This window comes from Anser anser (assembly GCF_964211835.1).
Source record: "Anser anser genome assembly, chromosome: 12".
In the NCBI taxonomy this organism is placed as follows: Eukaryota; Metazoa; Chordata; class Aves; order Anseriformes; family Anatidae; genus Anser; species Anser anser.
Window position 1 is genome coordinate 12,833,347 of NC_139733.1, and position 12,265 is coordinate 12,845,611.

The 12,265-nt window shown below is 46.7% G+C and overlaps 1 long non-coding RNA gene across 1 annotated transcript in view; it reads left to right on the forward strand.

The window, feature by feature from the left end:
• The window catches only part of LOC310880115, a 61,763-nt gene that overhangs the window by 22,360 nt on the left and 27,138 nt on the right, over positions 1–12,265 (forward strand). Inside the window, exons 4-6 of the long non-coding RNA XR_014571443.1 lie at positions 1,899–2,034; positions 7,206–7,427; positions 11,589–11,724. This is a non-coding gene — a long non-coding RNA (uncharacterized lncRNA). The remainder of the gene's footprint in view (positions 1–1,898; positions 2,035–7,205; positions 7,428–11,588; positions 11,725–12,265) is intronic.

Here is a 12,265-nt window from a genome sequence, read left to right on the forward strand (position 1 = left end):
CACACACTCCTCTGTGGACATCCAAGAAGTTATATCCATTTATGCCCCGAGTGAGTTTGTCTCCCCTGTGTGCTCCTCAGCCCACCTGCTCTGAGGAGGATGCTTAGCTGGCAGGGGGGAGTTTTCCATCTTAGCAGAGGGCTGCAATTACAGAGGTGACCAGAGAGAAAAGACAAGCGGGCACGCGTCGCTGCCTTTAATAGAAGGCAATGATTCTTCTGGGCTCCGGAGTAATACGGGAGATCTGGTTTTAATAAATTAACAGCCTACAAGTAACAATCTCAAGCAATTAAACTCTGGAATGAAGGCGAGCACCATGAAATGTATTCTGGAACTGACAGGCGGTGGCAAAGACAATCCAAGAGCAGTGGAAAAGGCAGAAATAAAATAAAAACGCCCCAGAGAGACTGGTAGAGCTGTGCTCCCCTTCTCATTTCTGTTGTGCATGCATGTGGCTGTCTCACCTTGCTCTCCATCACTTCTCCTTCCTTCGCTGGGCCCTGTGGAACAGATTTGGAGCCTCCCTGAGGTTATCCAAGTCTCCACCATCACCATCACCCTTGTACTTGCTCTTGCCAGTGTAGGTAAGGAAATCCTCATGGTGAGGAGGGGATGGCTGGCGGGAGAAATGGGAAGCAGCTGGGAGCTTGAGGATGGCTCAGAGCTAAGGAAGGGAACAAATAAATAAAAAATAAAACAGCTAAGCCTTCCTGTCTCACATTAATAGCCTGTATGGAATCCTCTTTGCCATAGAATTCAATTTATTTCCATTTAAAGGCTGTTCTTCTCAATCAATGCAGCTAATAAATAGCTGCTGATGGCCGTGACCCCCGGGCTGCGGGAAGAATTTATCTTCTGAGCCAATTAAAGGAATTGAACAATTCCTTTTAATAACACTATGGGATTTTAATACCAAAAAAAAAAAAAAAAAAAAAAGGAGAGAAAAATGCTCCTCCCGAGTCTTGCAGAGAAGGGTCAGGTGGGCTCTGGCAGAGCTGAGATTAGATGCTTTAACTTGTCTTGTGAAGCCGATAAGGGAAATGTAACGTTCCCTGTGAAAGCACAGGAATGTTTTTCTTTTCTGATGTCTTAAAAAAAAAATGCAATGGAAAATTATGTTCCTTTGTTTCCAGAGCTGTGAAGGGTTTCTAGGGATTAGTGAGCCCCTGCAGTGTGGTGTGGTGGGAGAAATGGGTAGGTCAGGCTGGCTGTGATGACTCTTGCTTTGCCGGGATGGGCACGGTGCCTTTCTGGAAATAGGCATTAATCTGTGCACCCTGTGGGTGTGAGGGCAGCGGGACCCAGGGCAGCAGAGCCTTCAGCCTCGGGCACTTCCTCACTTGTAAGGATAAGGCAGGGCTGGGCTCTCCATGGCTTCTTTTCCATGATTCCCATGACTTCTTTTTAGTGGCAAGAATCCATGCTGACCCTCTCAAGCCCTTGTGGAGGGTGGGAAGCAGCCTGTGAGCTTTGTGGGTTCCTAAAGCTCGTACTGGAGCCAGGGATTGGCTGAGAGAGTGTTTGCACCTTGGAAGACAGACGTGCAAAAGAGGTGGCGAGGAAAGCTGAACAGATACCTATTGAGTTTTTACAAAGCTACATAACCCCAAATGGCAGTGGGTCTTCTCCACTCCATCACTCTCCTGTCAATGAAATCTCATGACTCCTGTTGGCATTGGATGAGAGCATCTGTCAAACACACAAGTCTCTTTCAAACACTTCTGTGCTGTAGGGAAGTCTCTTATCTCCATTTTACAGATGGCAAGCAGAGGCACAGAGAGGTTAACTGACTTGCCCAAAGTCAACGCGGGAGGTCTGGAAGTGATGCCACAACCCTTCGAATCCCTGGCTTCTAGCTTAATCGTAAGACCATCCATCTTCATCCTCTTCCCTCTTAGGATTCCCCAGCAGCTGTGATAGCTCAGGCACTCGTGCTGGCAAGCTGCAGTTGGAGACGATGCTGGGAGCTAGGCATTTCCAGTGATTGTTTCGTAACTCTGTTTCCCAAGAGGACATCAATTTTGATCTTAAAAGGTATTTTTATTTTTTTTTTAATTTTTAAATTATTTTTTTAAATTCTTCTCTAGTCTTCTTTAGTAACAGTGAGATAAATGTGCTTGAGCATGAGGAAGAGCATTCGCTCTTTGGGGAGGCATTTCACAGATGCTGAGGCAAAAGAACTTTTCAACATTGCTTAGATATAGAAAGGACATTTTTCTTTGTTTTAATGAACCACCCCTATCAAGCTGATAAGCAGCTTGAGCCCACAGGTAGAAAGCAAGCAGCGACCTTTATTTTTAAGTGGTCACCTGGTAATAGATCCACACAGAGCATTTGAGATTGTCCTTGACAGACATCCCCCTGTCTGTGCTAGCAAGTCCGTGCATGCAGGGCCACTGAGAAATGTGGCCAGGCACGAACATTCCCATCACAATGTCTCTTGTTTCCAAAGTGTGAATGGATGAAGCTGAGAGTCCTGGGTGAGCCGCTGATGAACGTCGAGCACGCATTACTTACCCTCTGAGACAGGGAAGGAAATCACAACTAAGTCTGCCTCTTTCAATTTACAAGCTTTCTGCAACATCTCCATTCTTTCTGCTCTCATTTTCATTTTTTATTAATTACCTGGTGGCAATTTTCCCATAGGACTTTATTTCCCATTAATTATTAGGAGAGCTACAGAGGGAAAGTTGAACTGTTGGAGAGCTCCCTTTGAGAACATTGGCTGGGAGGATTTTCTGCTGCCTACAGGAGTATCTTTTTGAGTTTCACCTTGCAAAGCAGTCCTAAAAACCTGTCTGGGGTGCAGAATAACTTCTGTGTTGCAGTAGAGCAAGCTGAGTAAGGAAACTTCAAGTGCTAGTTTGTTGGTTTTGGAGACTAACACTGCTTGGACAGAATTGATAGGTGTGCTTCGTGCATGATTTATTTTCATGTAACACATGGAGGAGAACTCACAGACAGAAACCAGTGTCAGTGTGGGACTGTGCTACACTTCCATCACTGTTTTCTATTGCTGAGGATGTAGATATGGCAAGAGAAGAAATAGTGCTGGCCTGAAATCTCAGGTCCAGATGGTGACTGTCCCCAGCACAGATGAATAATGAAGGTGGAGGAAGAGCATCTGCTCCTCCTCTCCTCCTGAAGCCATGGCTTTTATAGTTGCTTCTTCTACGGTCTCCATAGTCTACTGAGGTTCATGGACATTTCTTGAAAGAAATTCAGTTGTTAACACTGAAAAACTCCTAGGTCTTGCACTTGTATTTGAACACCATTGGTGTTCAGTTTCTATTTGAAAAAATTGAAGTTGATATTTTGGTGATGTTGATCTGAACTAGAAGGTTCTCGTCCATCCATGAACTGTCTTTGGAAGAAGCCGAGAGGAGCCGGGATTTCCTCCAGAAAACCCTGGCTGGGCTGTCTGGGTCTGACACATGCTGGTAAAGGATGTGTGTGAGCACACATCCACACCTTTCAGATGCTGAAGGAAAAGAGTGTAAATACGGTAGGTTTCTGGGTCTTGAGGACCTTAAGTTGGATTAGTGGCTGGTACCTGCCTTCTCGTGCTAACCCCATCCTCCAGACCACGCCTGACTTTCTGCCCAGGACAGCGCTGCTCAGACCCGTTGGGGGCGCATCTGGAATTACTCCTCCTGATGGGCTCCGTTCGGGTGTAGCACGGCGGTAGCACTTTATGACACGTCAACTCCCATGCTGTTTTACAACTCGGTTTGCATGGTTACCCACCACCCCCTGTAACCCACGGAGCCTGTTAAGAGGCAGGATTGCATTTCACATTGGCAAGAACCAATGGGTACGGAGATGGGCTTCATACCTGGCAGGAGAGATGCACCGAGCTGTGGTCAGACGAGGCTGCTGCCCTGGGAGCTGCTCCTTGTGTTGGGAAGTGATCAGGGTCAGATGTAGGACGAGGTGGGATCTTGTCAAGACTCAGGGCATTGCCATTCAGCTCCCAACAACCCAACTTCTCACCATGCGCCAACAGCGGGCTCTTCGCTGCCAGCCGCTGGAGTTCGTTGAAGGATGAGGCTGGGAGAAGAGGCTTGGAGCTCTTTGGCTCCTGGTGAAAGCCGAAGGTTTTCTGGAATGAAGCTACAAGTGTGGTATATCATTGGATTTGGCCACAAAGAGCTTTCTCTTTCCAGAATAATAAGATGAATACATTTCTGTTTCATCTTCTGGGGTGGCTTGCTTTAATGGTACCTAAGGGAGAGAAAAAGGATGCTCTGGCACATTTTCAAAGAAGAACCAAAGACTTGATTTGGATAACATGACTGCAATGGAGAATGATTTTTTAAGGGAATAATTATTTAACAGAATACTTCCTAGTGCTTAGCTGTCTGTCTAGTTGGACCAGACCATGCCCACGAATCAGCTACTGTCATTTGATGTTTGCTTGCTGTTGACCTGCCAAATATTTGTATGTGCAAAAGTGCTATCCAAAATAGTTGAGAGCCCACAAAAAAAAAAAAAAAGAAAAGAAAAAAAAAGAAGAGATTTGGAAGGCCTCAAGGTGAAGCAGATTAAAACCTTATTTCTCTGGGGAGAAAATCAGTGTTTATTGTAAAAACAATTAAAAAAATCAAATATCCTCCACAAAAAATAAGTCATCCTAAACCAGAAGTGTGATGTTTTCAGGGAACACCCTTTCCCTGCAACTATATCAGAAATTAACAATTTTGACAAGTTATTTTCCACCAGTTCTGGCTAAGGTACATGAAGGGTCCTTGAGATGCCAGCAGATGACAAATTGGAGATCAGTCTGAAATAGTATACTACTACAAATAACATCATCTGCCTCCGTGGAGGCAAATTATTCCGTGGGAAGGAACAGCCCTTCCCTACGTGGTTCGAATTTGTCCTCAAGACAAACCGCATGCTCGGTCCCAACCACCACAATGTGACCAGATAATGAGACCTGGGAGGAAGCTAAAAGAAGAGCAACCAGACCACCCTTTCTGCCTTCTGATCGCTAAATGATCAGATGTTTGGAAAAACTGATTTATGTGGGAAGCCTCAAACCGCTAAACGAGGCTATGAGATGACAACGCGTACTTCTGTGTGTGGAAAAAAAGCCTAAAAATATCTGAAGGGTGTAAACATGCAGTATCAAAGGGACAGCGCACGGTACAGGGTTCAGAGCTGGCAGCTTTCACTGCTGTTCAGAGCAGTGGATAGGAGATAACTGAGAGGCAGAGCAGCATTATCATGACTATATTTCACTTAAACTCATTCCTCGGTGGCTTGAGTTGTCACATCCTATTCCCTTCAGGGACTGGCATCAGGAGCTGTCCCACTGAAATACTGCCTGGAAACAAAACACAGCAACAAAATATTTTCCCCTCTGCTTAATTGTGGTGACCTCCAACACCATGGAATGAACTCAAGCCCTCTGAAAGCAAGGGGGTTCTTCCCACGGGGCTGTAAAACCTGCTCTCACCTGCCAAGTATCATTTGTCCTTGCAGTCGCTCCCTTCCTTCTCAAGTAATAAGACACCGTATGGATCATCATTACCAGACCCCAAGAAATTGTTATATATTTCCTATAGCTCTCTCTAGATATATGGTTGGATTCTCAGCTGATGGGGAGCAACGCTGATTCATAGCAGCTGAAGACAGAGTCTCTTGTGTTTTGTCTTGTCTTCTCATCTCATTGAACTTCCCAAGGATCTAAATGAATGTAAGGGAAATATGACCTTGCCTCAGTGAATTGTTTTGGGGGCTAATGTGCTGAGAGATTTATGGGCAAAGAGGTTTTTTTTTTTCCCTTTCTTTAATAAAAAAGTGCTTTCATTCAGCAGCTTTGATGGAAAGCCTGCGAGGACCCATGATAAGTATGTAACCGGAACAGACTCATATTAGATATCGCTGTTACAAATCTATTAGTCCCACACATTAGAGCATGTGCTGGACCTGATGAGCTACACTAGTGGGAACATGAGTCATTTTCTGAAATAGATGTAGCTTGCAAATCTTTTAGACTGTTATCCAATTCCTTTTCTTTCAGTTTAATTAGGATATAAAACATGGCCTTAAGAGCTCGCAAGAGTGGAAGAAGCTCCATGTAAAGGATAGAGAGCCAGCTGTGAGCATTTCCCAGCTGTTCTGCTGTTGATCCTGCTGGCTTTCACCCGCCAGGTGGTTTTGCTGTCCCCCCCAGGGGCTGACGGAGGCAGGGCCTCTTGAAATATTACAGGAGGAGAGAGCTACTCTTGCTCACGTGAGGGTGATGTGCACAAAGCAGGTCGGCCTTGGGCTTCTTCCACATCCTCACCCTGCCAACACCCCGTGCTGGGAAATGTTGGGCTCTCCTCCCGGCCGGCTTTGCCACTGATGCTGGCGGGGCACACGACACCCGTGGGGCTTGGCCAGCGCCCGGCACCGCTCCCGACATGCGGAGGGGTCTGCCAAGAGCTCCCGAGCTGGGTAACACAGCGACAGCAGGGAGCAGCAACGAGGCAGAGCAGTGGTGGTTCTTTTCCAACCACATATGCAAAGCACCTATAATGAGAAGAGACGAGCCCCTGAGATCTGTGATGCTGCTGATGAATTAATATCAAATCAAACCATACACTTTAAAGACAAGAGCATCCAGCCCTTCTCATAACTGATGCAGGACATGTTTCATCCAGAGCAGATCTGCTATCATTGGAGCTCTTTCTGTTCTTGAATTCATCTGTTCTGTACATTTGAGGACTGACGCGATTAGCATTTGGCTTTGCGAATTCAGAACCTAATTCCTATGAGTTTTCATGTCTCCCTTTTTTCTTGTTTTGATTCCTGTTTGTCCGTTTGGTAATTTGTTTGGCAACATATTTCCTGTTTGAAATAAAAATAGCAGAGATGGGCATTTACTTTCTTCCTGGACAGATTCCTTTGGATAATGATTTATTTCTTTTTTTTTAAAGAAGGACACCTGGTTTCCTCATAACTGAGTGTTGGCAGGCAGAGGGGGGTAGGGGTGGGGGGATGGAGAAATGCATCTGTTTAGAACAAATGCAACACCGTAGGAAAGCTTTATAACATGATCCAAGATTGGCCCGATTGCCTGATGCTTTAAACATATGGTATGCTCCTATATATATTATGCATGGAAACTAGCTGCATGCACATAGCAGCCGTTCTGCAATGTTTTACATACAGTCTGCCAAACCCTTAACTTCTCCCTTCTTATTCAAACACAGCTCTCGGCGAAGACAATGAGCGTTTATCCAAGGCTCACTGCATTTGGCGTGCTCCATCCCTTCTCCCTCAGTTTAATCTCACCTGGATAAGGATTGCATCCTTACGCACGGGGTGCCGACCTTCCTGCTCCCAAGGATGTGTACAGCTGGATGCCTGTGGCATTGTGGAAGCAGAGGAAGTGCTGCTGGGCAGGAAAATAAACCCCATCTGCAACGTCGTTGGTAGGCTCTGATGTAATGCTCATATATCTTTTTGTTGGCTCTTATTCCTGCTAGCATGTACTCATCATAGTCTAGGATCTCTAAGAGAGTTTTCCAAATCCACCTAGGCAGGATTAGCACCAGGATATGTGCTAGGAGCTGAGGAGAAACTGGCAGACCCTGTGTTTTCTGCCCTGCTCTGACACAGGCCTCTCTACCTAACCTTCATCTGGTTTAGCTTTCTTTTGTGAAGAGGAAAGCTGCTCTTCTGGGTGAACTTTACACCACTTTTGCATTGCTGGGCTGGCAAGAATTCGGTCCAGGCAGTGCCTTTGCTGCTGGTGAAGGTATTTCTTGGCTACCACCAGTGCTGTGCTTGGGTTTCATGAGGAGATGCCTTTTCCGGGGGTGAAACATTTCTTCTTTTTTTTTTCCAGGAGCCACTTGAAGGTTTGAGAAGGGCAGAGAATCAGCTATAGCTGGTCTTACCAGACTGCCCAGTGTCATCAGGCATTTTGGTGCTATGTTGAGGTGTCTGCCCTTTACTGGGGGTCACAGACCAGAGGATCTCACTTGGCAGGTATTTTTTTGCTACATTAATACCTCTTTAAGTGGTAACAATTCAAAAAAAGTAAAGAGTAGACTTTTCTGGATCAAAAAAAGAGAGGATGCTTCAAACTGTTCAGTCCAACATCACCTGTAGATTGACCAGAGCCTCCCACTGCCCAGCAAGACCTTATCTGCTTGTCAAGGTGGTCTCTGAAGGCCTGAGGCACCCAGAAACCACGTGGAGAATTTTGCAAGAATTCCTCCACCATTAGCTGTGCCACTGAAGACTTTCAGCAGTACGTCTTTGACAGGTGCAATTATGCCTAATGTGGTGTCAAAACGTTGCAGTTTTGGAGAACTTAGTGTCTGTCTGATCCCCGTCCACCCACGTCACCATCGGAGGGGTCTGAAACCGGTCAATGCTTCTTTTGAGTCGTCATTAGTCGGAAGCCAGCATGAATTCTAGGAATTTGATTAAAGAGCATACCCTCCCTCTTTTATCATTTTTAACACTGAACAAGGAAAGCTATTTTTGCTGTCTTTGAATTTCATTTTCTCCTCCGCATAAAATATTATCGAAATCTCCTGGGATCTGTCAGGAACTGGGGGAATTCCTGTCCTCTGCTTGCTGCACATACACTCTGTGGCCTTGCAGCACTGCCACCAAAATCCTACACAATTAGACCCCAAAGGGTGATCCAAATTCAGATTTAATCTTGGGCAAAGAGACGTCTTTAGATCAAACATCGCCACTACTGTGCAAAGCAAAGACTCTGAATGCACCGCCATGCAACGATCATTAGAGGAGCAGAGGATCTAAAGTTTAACACTCACCCAGATGAGTGATGGATAAACACGGTTTTCCTTAAAAAAGCACTTTCTCATGCTCTTTAATCCATCCAGAATTTAACAACTGGGTGCTGACTGAGACACAGCTTGATTGGGAAGAGATGAAGGGATGGAGAGGAAGCTTAACACACAGCCAGCTCAAAGTGAACATGTTTAATGCTGCCTATCTCAGAAGCTTTGAAGAAAAAGCCCTTGTGTCCTCAGTGGTTCTCTGTGGCAACTTTTTGGCATTAAAGTTCGCAAAAGAGAATTACGGGCTCCCATTATCACTTATGGAGATGGGATCCATTGTGCTGATTCCCACACTGTGGAGATTTAACATTTGCCATGCTACTTTCTACAGATACGCTGTGATGTGTCCTTTTCAAGCTGCAGCCGACTACATTGAAATCTTGACTGACACTGCTTATCTGATAGGGGCTGCTTTTCTGCTGGCTGCTCTTTAGAGTGATAAATGTCAGGAGTTTGGGAGTTTGCTTGTATCTGGGCACTCCATCTGAGACTTTGGGCAGGTAATTATCCCCAGACCACGGGACTTTGTCATGAAATCCACTGCGGTGCTGGTACAGGGAACGAGTCAGCCTAGGGTCACGGATTCGCAGTATCCAGGAATTGGGAAGCATCCACAAAGATAAGGTGTGAAGGATAAGTTCTGAACAGAGATTTTTCCCCTGCCAAAATGAAAGCAGGCCTTTTCTGACACTGTGAGGTTGTCTGTGTTGATCACTCAGGAAGGTTGTGAGTTGGGATTGACCCAGTAGCCTCCAGATTTGAGGCTTCAGTCAACCAAGCAAAGCAACTAACCTTTGCAGGCCAGTGTCACAGCTGGAGCAAAGTGATAAACCTCTTGTGTGAGGGAATTGGTAAAGAAAACAGAGATCTAGGGCAGCCAGTGGTTTCTCGACAGAAAACTTTCTTCCTCTATAAAACCTTAATATAGTTTTTGTCCTGGTGAAAGCTGCAAGGAGGAAACACCTAGAGAAGTGGAGGTCTCTTCTGTCCTTTCCTTCCTGTCTCACTTTTTCTCTCCCAGGTCTGTTTGGTTCTCCACTCCCAGAATTTATCAGCTGAAAGCTGAAAACAGGGTTCAGTGGAATCCATGAAATTTTGCCTACATTTCTCAGTGTTGATGAGCGCTGAGAAATCAGGTTGGCAATGTGGGGAGACAGGGATCCCTGTAGTCATCTTCCTGTTAGCCCAGTGCAGGGCTATTACCACCAGTGTGTCCTGGGCAGCTGAAATACCTGAAATCTCTGCCTGGAATTGATATTAGCCTTCTCTTCTGGAAAAGCATCCCAAGCTGATCTCAGTGAGTTCCTTGGCTCCTCATACACCACAGGAGGAGGTAAGGAGGGTGCTTGCATCCTGGCCAGGCATGATGTGGCCACAAGAGGCTGCCTGGCTCCTGCTGATGCTGGCAGCAAAGCCTAGGACAGGAGGGCTGGGGTGGCCATAGGGTGGCACCGAGAGGATGGAGAGGCTCTGGCAGCTTCTCCTGCCACCCTGGAGCCTGTTGCAATGTGCTACTCGGAGGCACAGGGTGAGGCAGACACACTCTGTGTTCAGACACCTGAGTCAGTTCATTTAGGAGCTTGAGGGTAACAGTCACTTCATCTGTTTGTAGTTTTGGTGGCTTTCTTTTGTTTTTGGTTGTTGTTTGTGCCTTTGTTTGCTTCCCCCTCCTTTCCCCTTAACATACCCTTTGAGCTGTTCTTTAATTGAAGTAAACGGAGCAGCTGCTATGGTGTGTGTTGTTTTTCCCATTTTCCCCTGTGAGTCACACATTTCCTTCCTTAATGTCTCTATCTTCTGTCGGTCTGTACTAATGAAGCCCCACATCTCAGCTGCTGAATGCTCAAGCTCGTCTGCCTGGAATTTTCTAACTCATTTCAATTCATTTCGCACTTTCCCCTCTCCCTCCTGCTGCCTTTCTCCCATTCCCATCCCATCTCTCTTTATCTCCTCTCCCTGTCTTTGTCTCTTCCCCACCCCTCCCTCCATGTGTCTCACCAGCCGTGGCTCCCTGTCCCTTGTCACCACCACCCAGAGGGACAGGGGCTGTGCAGGTGAGTGCAGCCTCTGCTCTCCCCTTGTTGCATCTCCCTGCCTTCAGCCCGCTCCCTGCCTGCTGCCCTCTGCATCATCCCTTTCAATCGGCTTCTTTTCTCCAGCACCATTTTTCAGAGCAATCCACAAGGCACTTTCAAATCCGTGTTTAAGTTGTCCCCTCCTGACCCCATCTCCTCATGGCCTCTGGCAGCAGCCTGCAATGCCCTGTGCTTCAGAGGAAGGTGGGTTTGTCCTCTGCCCGTGGCCATGCACATCAGAGATGCCTGCATTCTGCACAGGCTCAACCTGAGGTTGAAACCAGAGGTGGACAGGCCAGTGGCCACGGAAGGGCAAATTCACAGGGTGCTGGGAGCTGTAAATACTGCGTGCAATTGATGTGTCTGCTGGGAAGGTGCAGAGCAGCACTGCCACAGGTACCAGGTCAAGGAATGGATCCTACAGCTCTGTGCTGCAGGGAGGCTGGGGAACCCCTCCTGGGAGCTAGAAAACACCAGGAAAGGGCACTATCCCTTCTGCCCCTTTTTGGTCTGTGGGGGAAGGAAATGAGGTTGCACAGTCCCATGCCTGAAACCAATGGACAAAGATATCCCTTGCATACGTATGTCTTGCATAGGTTTCAAACCAAAGCACCCGGTCAAGAGCAAGTAATGGGAATAGCAAATGGCAACATCTCCACTCTGCTTTGCTTGCTTATGAAGGTCATTCTTTCCACAGCTTTAGCTGCTCCAAGACAGGAACAGTAACCTGGGGCATGGGAGGTGATGTGCTGGTGTGACCTGCATGCCGTGGAGGGCTGAGGCACAACGAGGTGAAGACGTGAACCAAGAGGCTCCTCCCCAAATAAAGTCAGGTATGTTGCAGAGCACCACCGCTCGGTGCTTGCCTCTGCTGAAATGACCCCATCTGCTGATGTCTGCTGACCAGGGGTGCCAGTGTCCTGTTATTTTTCTTCATTGTCACTATTTTTGATGGTGTTGGTGGGCACTTCCTACCCCCGTTTCAACTCTAAGCCCTGCTGTTCTCTGTTGCATTTATATCCTCACTCTTGCAGAAGGTAGAAAATGTAATTCCTTCTCTTAAAAATGTGGGGAACTGAGATAGAAAGGATGCTGTCTGAAAGTTGGGGTCAGAGCATGTCACCTGTAACATGTCAGCAGCCCCTTCTCTAGAAGAGCCTGGGACCAACCAGTACTCAGTAGTGTCCATCAGAAATGCCAAGGAAGCCAAAGACATTGCCACGAGTCTCCATTTTTGATAGAAATCCTCACTAAAACCCCACTGTCAGAGCTGGATCAGATCCCTTCCCAGGTTTCCCTTTCTCCCTTCCACCTTGTACAGCTGTCTTTTTGGTTTAGGAAGAAGAAGAACTGAGTCCTTGAGATTCAGCTGCA